At 49.7% G+C, this 7,234-nt stretch overlaps 1 long non-coding RNA gene across 1 annotated transcript; it reads left to right on the top strand.

Moving 5' to 3' along the window:
* The first annotated feature begins 984 nt into the window (after positions 1-984).
* Positions 985-5,875, top strand: LOC102012385. Its single transcript, XR_265140.2, has 2 exons — positions 985-1,160; positions 5,213-5,875. It is a non-coding gene; the product is annotated as an uncharacterized LOC102012385 (long non-coding RNA).
* The last annotated feature ends 1,359 nt before the right edge of the window (positions 5,876-7,234 follow it).

Here is a 7,234-nt window from a genome sequence, read left to right as displayed (position 1 = left end):
TGCTCATCCCCTAGCTGTCACTGAGACTGTCCCTGTGTGTCCACAGTAGCTCTCAAAGGCCAGTGAGTAGTCTGAGTGGTCAGTGTAAGGGCACAACACACAGCTTGGACGGTATGGGATCCAGTGTCTGCAGCATGCACATGGTCCCTCCTAGCACAGGTTGAAGCCCGGGCAGGAAGAGAACCATGGATAGACTGCAGGGGCTGTAGCATCTATTTAGTTTGTGCTTTTACTTCATGTCCTGCAAATGTAAAGGACATACCTGCTTTCTAGGGGGAGAGAAGTTCCTAGTTACTGAGGTTGTGGTGGAGGAAGAAAGGGAAAAAGCAAATATCAAAGCTTCTCTTCCACCACCGTATTAGGTAACGATATTGGTTCAGTCTCAGAACCTCCCCCATGCCAAGTGCTCAGCCAGAGACTGGAGGTATGAAAGCAAATCGCACAGGGTCCCTGGCCCTGCCTTCCACCCTCCAGGGTCTCTCAAAATCTCAGGATACAATCCAGACTCTTTCTGCCACTGGTTCTCCTCACTTCCAACTTTGCTCCAGCCACACCAAGAATAGCCTTCCAAACAGTCCTTTTCCATTTTCCACTCCAAATCATGGTTTCCATTTCTGGGTCTGAAAAAGTCCTCACATACACACCTGCACACCCACTTCTGTCTCCATTTGCCAAGTCTCAGCCTAAATGTCACTGTTTTCAAGAAACATTTCTGACCCCAAAGTGGGAAACTATATCCTATTGCTCCTATACACTTTACTTTTAAAGGAAAAAGCCTGGTAGATACATTACACACTCAGTACATTGTTGTGCTTTAGGCTTGTGTTTTAGCAGATAGAACGCTTGTGGGTTAGCTAGAAAGCTTTCCGTCTTCGGGGAAAGAAATCAAGTACAGCCACACAGCTCAACCAGCAGGGGGCACACGCGAGTCAGTCACAGTATTGGGAGCATTATGGTGTCATAGAGGATCAGAACCTTGGCACTGGGAAGTAACTATTTAAGTCAGAGGACTTTGGCTCCTGATAGTCATGGACTCACTAGGCTGCTAAGGAGCACCCTTCATCTACACTTAAGGGGAGAAGCCAACTATGGGAACTGTGAATTAAAAGTCTGAAGAGAAACTTGTGGCCAGACCAGGTATCACCAAGAAGACTTTTCTTGTGAGTTCTCTCCATGACTTGTCCCTATCTCCATTACTTATTTATGGGGCCTACGTAGTAGGATGCAGTGTGCTAGACCTGAAACACTGAGTGGTAAGAAAGACAGGAAGCTTGTGCTGGGGAAACTAGCAGACTAAAGAAGACAGATAATAATAGTCTCATAAAATGTAAATATTTAGTACAGGAGGCACCAAGAAAGCATATCGGGGGACTAAACCTATAGGCCGAGGAAGTTTTCCTCAAGGGATTGATATTGGAGTAGAACTTCCGGGAGAATAGCGTTTAGAACAGAGAAGGGTGCTGAGGGCGCTGAGGACATGTTCTGAACAACAGATGGAGAGCAGGGAGAGAGCGGGTGAGGAGGGGCAAGTAAAGGGAATGAGGTGTTTTATACCTGTATTGATTGATTCCCCACAATGAATGTGATCATTATGTGCTGCCAATATGCACTCATAAAATCTTAAAAGAAATCCAGAAAGAGGTGAGCAGAGTTCAGCAGCAGGATGCTTGGAGCCAGTCTGATGACTGTGTAAGAACAGTGGCTGGAGAGGAGGCCAGGCTGGTTGGCAGAGTCAAAGAGAGGGTAGTCCATGGGGCTGGGGATTTAGCTCAGCGGCACAGTGCCTGGCTAGCAAGCGTAAGGTTGTGAGTTCGATTCCCAGTACCGGAAAAAAAACAAAACAAAGCACCAAAACCAAAAAAAAAGAGAGGGTAGTCCTGTCAGGGGCCTGGGGTCTTGGACTTGGCACTATATTGGTCCTCCCCGAAACAGAACAGTAAGAAGACCTATAATGGTGCCAGCCCTGTGACACAGGTACTATGACATCAGACAGGTTTCCGAGGTAGGCAGTGCAGAGCTAGGTTAGGACAGAGGGGTCCTGAAGCCTGAAGAGAAGGTTGTCCTAAAGAAAAAGAACCTTTTGGAGGAGCTGGGGGTTTAGTGGCAGGGTTGTTGTTTGCAAGGATCAAAGACCAAAGGGGAGGGGATTCAAAAAGTTTCTGGATTTTAGAAGAGGAGCACCCTCAGGAGGCCTGTGACATGGATGTCTCCTGATTAAAGGGGTGTGGCACTGCTGACCAGGCAGCAGGGTCACAATGGCCACAGTGCTGGCACAGGGGGTGGGGCCTGTGTCCAGGGTTGTGAGGCTGCTGAGGGGCCTGTCATTGATTGCCCTGTACTGCAGTGGACAAAACTGATTCCTAAGCCACACTCCATCTTTGAAGTGGTACAGCCTCCGTGTTGAGGACCTATTCCCAGGCTCTGAGCATAGAGGGCACATTTTCAGGGGATTCTGTGGAGCAACAAGATGAGCCCTATGGCTGGAGCTCCAGGACTGCGATCCTTGCACCCACGGTCACTGCGGTGGGGATTGTTGCTGCAGAATAAACCCAGCCTAAATGAAGAACGATGGACCCTAACAAGCTGGTCTTTCAAGGGTCAGGGATGCTTGAAATTGTCCACTTAGCACACCTTCAGGGGAGAGAAAGAGGAGAAATATAGAGATAGAATGAAAGACAGGAGAGTAGTAGACACAAGGAAGCAGAGAGAAGAAACAGTAAAGGATGTAACAACAAACACATGGAAAAGCAACAGAAAATAAAAACTAAAGAGTTTCCCTCCTCCCTCTCTCCTCTCTGAGTGCGGCTGAGCCTGGTTGCAGGTCTGGGCCCTGAAGAGAGTGGATTCAGACCATAAGGGAGCAAAGGCTAACTCGCACTCCCTGCACATTCCCACACCCAAATCTTACTCCCTGCGACCGCGTGGGCTCCCAAGTAGACATGTACACACGTATGTGTGCACGTGCTATCAAACTGCCTTCAGTCCTGCAAAGGTGTCAGGAAGGCTTCCTGGCCCTTTTTTGACTTTCCTCCTCTTTGTTTTTATGCTGATGTGACTCTGCCCTACTTCTGTCTCCCCATAGTTCGACCTTTCTCCCTCCTTTCCCCTCCCAGGCAAGTCAGGGCATCTCAGAACAGATCTGCCTCCTCAGCCTCTGTGTGGCACCTCTTGACCTGGAGGGAGGGACTGGGTGACTCGTCCCACCTCCCCACCCCCCCTGAGGATTGCTGCTCCAGCATGTTCCTCTTAAAAGCAGAAGACTCTTCCTGAAGTTCAGAATGACTCCTGGGCTACTGGCCAGCCTGGAGTTAGGAATGAATTTGAGCAGACATCTCACTCAGAGATGGTTTTGCCCCACCATGTGGGAGCTGGCCCTGGCCCAGTATGGGCTGCAGCCACATAGTGAGGGGCTTAGGAGCGTCATGGGGACTTGTGAATGACCCTTCTTTCAAATGTCTTTCCCTGGTGCTCTAGCCTGGGAGACTCAAAGCACTGTAAACCATAAAAGGGTCCCAGCCAGCTGCTCCTCAGACAGCATTTGGGAACCAGTACAACCTCCTCTGCATTTGCCAGAGACCTCCTTCCGGCAGAGAAAGGCTGAGACCAGGCTTTGATGGCTCAGAAAGCGGAGTAGAGAGAGACTGGGCAGGGCTGGGTTTGAGTGTCACTGTCTCCAGTGGGTGGTGGTGACAGCCACCCTTCGCTGAATGAGACCCAGTTTGTCCAGCATGAACCGGATTTAGGTGAATCCCCAGATGAGAAAGGTTGAGTCTGACATGCATCACCCGGGCAGCCAAGGCTCCAGGTCTATTATAAAGTCACAAGGGAGGTTCTGATAGCAAAGTAGGTCATCTGATAGGTGTGCTTTAGTAACTACCGGTTCAAGAATCCCACATGCTGTCAGAGGATGATAAATAGGGCTTTCTGTCTCACAGCAGTCACCCTTGGGAAGTTTAATGTGAAGAGGGATTTGTAGTTTCTGTGCGAGGAGTGGTCTCATCCGTAGGACATGGAAGAACAGAAAAAATCAGGCCAGCTGGTGCGTGCCTGTAATTCTAGCACTTTGGAGATTGAGGAAGTAAGATAACAATTTGGAGCCCAGCCTGGGCAACTTGGTGACTTAGTAAAACCCTGCCTCAAAATAAATAAAATAAAATAAAATAAATTGAGGATGAAGTTCAGCGTGAAGGCCCTGGGTTTAATCCACAGTACTACCCACCAAAAGGCAAACAAACAGAACTCTGAACATGAGGCAGTGTTTGGAGCAGGGGTATGAGCAGTGCATGGATGGTACAAAAACATGGCAGGTCCAGTGGCAGGAGACTGAGGTGCTACAGAAATAAGCACTATAGAGAAGCTGTTCATTCAGGCTCCAATTTGAAAGCCTAATAATGAAATATGAATAATCTCAGTTTGATCCAGCAAAACAGCTCTTGTCAGAAACCTCCAGTTCCTGCTTCCTTGCTGGCATGCTTAGATATGGACACAGGTGCACATGCGCGCGCGCGCGCACACACACACACACACACACACACACACAGAAATACAGCCTATGTTCTCAGTGGGAAGCCCATAACAGCAACTGGTTGAATTCAAAAAACTAGTTTGGGCTGGAGCTTCTTGTCAAAAGTTCTGTGGGTGCCAGAGGCTGGTAGGTGGCTGAAACCTCACGTCAGCAGTTGTCACCGCAACGCCTACACCTACCCTCCTCCACCTGCTGACAGAGCTCTGACAGACCTGGTGCCTCCCCCACACAGGGGTGTGGCCTGTGAGCTGAACCCTCAGCACGAGGTCCAAACTCATTTCCCTACTGCATCCACATGTGGCCCAGGACCAGATAACAACCAGGTCTCTGCTTGCCGAACCCTGGCTACTTCTTGACCCTCTGTCCTGCTCTGAAGCTATGACGTGGCTTTTAACCAAGTGCGTTAGAAGGAACGGGACAGAAACTTTTCTAAGGCAGCTGTCTTAGAAGACTGCCCAAGACTTGTCTTTCACTTTCTCAGCTGGGAAATGGCTCCCTAGGAGGGAAATAACACACTGACGTGTGAAACCATGAGGTTATGGGGCTGGTGATGTTTTCTGAAAACCCGGCTTTCCTAAGTCTGGCTCATCACCCTGAAGTTGGACGCATTTGGGAACTGAGGGAGGAGGAAATGAAAGCAAGCGCCCCAGCTATCTTTCTGACGAGAATATTCTTTTTGTATTCCAGGACCTTCAAATCTAAGGACAATGTGTGACCAGCCAAAATGCAACCAGAGCTGTCCGTCAAAACCGAGCTGCCCACAACCCCCCCCATGCTGCGCACAGAAGCCCCCTTGCTGCGCACAGAAGCCCCCTTGCTGCGCACAGAAGCCCTCCTGCTGCGCACAGACATCTCCATGCTGCCCGCAAAAACCATGCTGCCAACAGAAAGCTCCATGCTGCCCGCAAAAACCATGCTGCCAACAGAAAGCTCCATGCTGCATCCAGCCGCAGTGCTGTGATGTGAAGCCCAAGTCTGAGGATACTTGCCCTGGGAAAGATTCTGAACCCCCAGCACCGCAAACTGAAGAGCGGCTCAGAAGTCCACAAAGCACAGCCAAGCCAGGCACAGAGAGGCAGATAAAACCCAGCAAGTAGGTTGTTCCTGGAGCCATGCCCACCCCCTTGTAGAGTGGAGGATAACTGAGGGTCAGGCTAGACCTACGTTTAGAAAAGTTGTTGTCTTAATGACCACCACTGCCACCCAACTAGAGGGCCCCTATGTCTCTTCATAGCCTCCTCTTTGAGGGAGGCTCCCAGTTGGAAACGGAAGATTGAAAAGCCTGGATACATCTTTCCTAGTGATCCTGACATTTAGATAGCCAGAAATAAAAGAGCAATGAAAAGAAAATTGCCTTCCTTTATTTCTTTAGTTATTGCAAAGCTATCTTATTAGACTGGCCTAAAGTCCAAGAAAGTATTCTGAACTTGTTCTGAAAAGCCATGGGGCCAGAAAACTAGAATCCTAGAACACAGGGCCTCTGCTAAGCCAGAGTTCAAGTGATTAGCTCATGTTGAGTCTAAAATTAAAAAATTCTACATTTCTAGAATTGCTCCAGTCCTAGGCAAAGAGGGATGGTCAGTCCCGCAAGAGTCCCAGGGCCCTCGGGTCTTTGGGTAGCACATTCAACTCCAGACCAAGCAGAAGCACACAAGGCCTTTGAGGTGACTGTTCCCCCATCCCAGAGCTTTTAACGAGAGCTTGGACTCAGCCAGACATAGGCTAACAGGATGAACAGCTCTAGCACAAAAAATTCTCCCTATTTGGATTAGTTTGTGGGCAAAAATTCTTAAAAAGGAAGGACAATGTAAGACTACAGAGATTACACTCGGGTTAGTTCATTCTTCTTTCCAGGAGGACAGTCATTTCTCCAAAAGTTTTCACATAGTTAAAGCTCATTGTTGAAACTATAAACTGCTGCTTATGAAGCCTAGGCAATTGTGTTCCTGCAGTGAGGTGACTCTGATTGTTCCCAACCCTGGAAAAGGCAAATCCTGTCTCTCGGGTATAGACTTCCAGGAGAAGAGGGCAGGTACTAGGAGTTTCCCAACTGGCTGGAGACTTGCAGGTCAGAGACAGAATGCCACCATCCCTGCCTGCAGGAGTGCTGAGAGCAGTCTCCCGTGCCAGGCTGGGGAAGGTCTCCACGAGCCCGCGAATAGTGAGGGAATCCATGGTTGCCACTGTGGTTCAGCACGGCTCCTTTTCACAACCTAGGCCACTAAGTGACCTGGCTTGAGGGGTGGAGACAGTGGGCACTGGAGCTGTACCTCCAGACTTTGAGGAACACTGGACTCCAAGCCTTGCCAAGGAAAGAAAGTGGGGGGTGTCTCAACATGCTGGGCCATGCTGCAGGTCTCCATGATACATGAGGTGGGTAAAGACCTTGCGGGAGTTCAGCTGCAGGGTCCACTCCCTGTGGAAAGACAGTAGAGGAAAGAAAGCCTTTCGCCTGCCTTTCCCCTATGGGGGCCTTTGGTAATTTGCAGTTACGAAGCGCCCCTCACCCACTTCATGAGAGGTGAAGCTGCAGGGCTGTGGGGCCAACTGGAGCATGCTGCCCATTCCTTGGAGCCCATCTTTACTCCAAGCCCCAGGTCCCACTCTTTGCCACATCAGGCAGATTCTAGGCTGGGGTTTGCCATGGGGGGTCATCCCATACATGGGGTGATCTCTCTGAGAGGAAGCTAGTCCCTCCTCTGCTCCTCC

This window comes from Chinchilla lanigera, unplaced genomic scaffold (genome assembly GCF_000276665.1).
Source record: "Chinchilla lanigera isolate Chin_1 unplaced genomic scaffold, ChiLan1.0 scaffold00191, whole genome shotgun sequence".
Lineage (NCBI taxonomy): Eukaryota > Metazoa > Chordata > Mammalia > Rodentia > Chinchillidae > Chinchilla > Chinchilla lanigera.
This window is presented reverse-complemented; position numbering and strand designations above follow the sequence as displayed.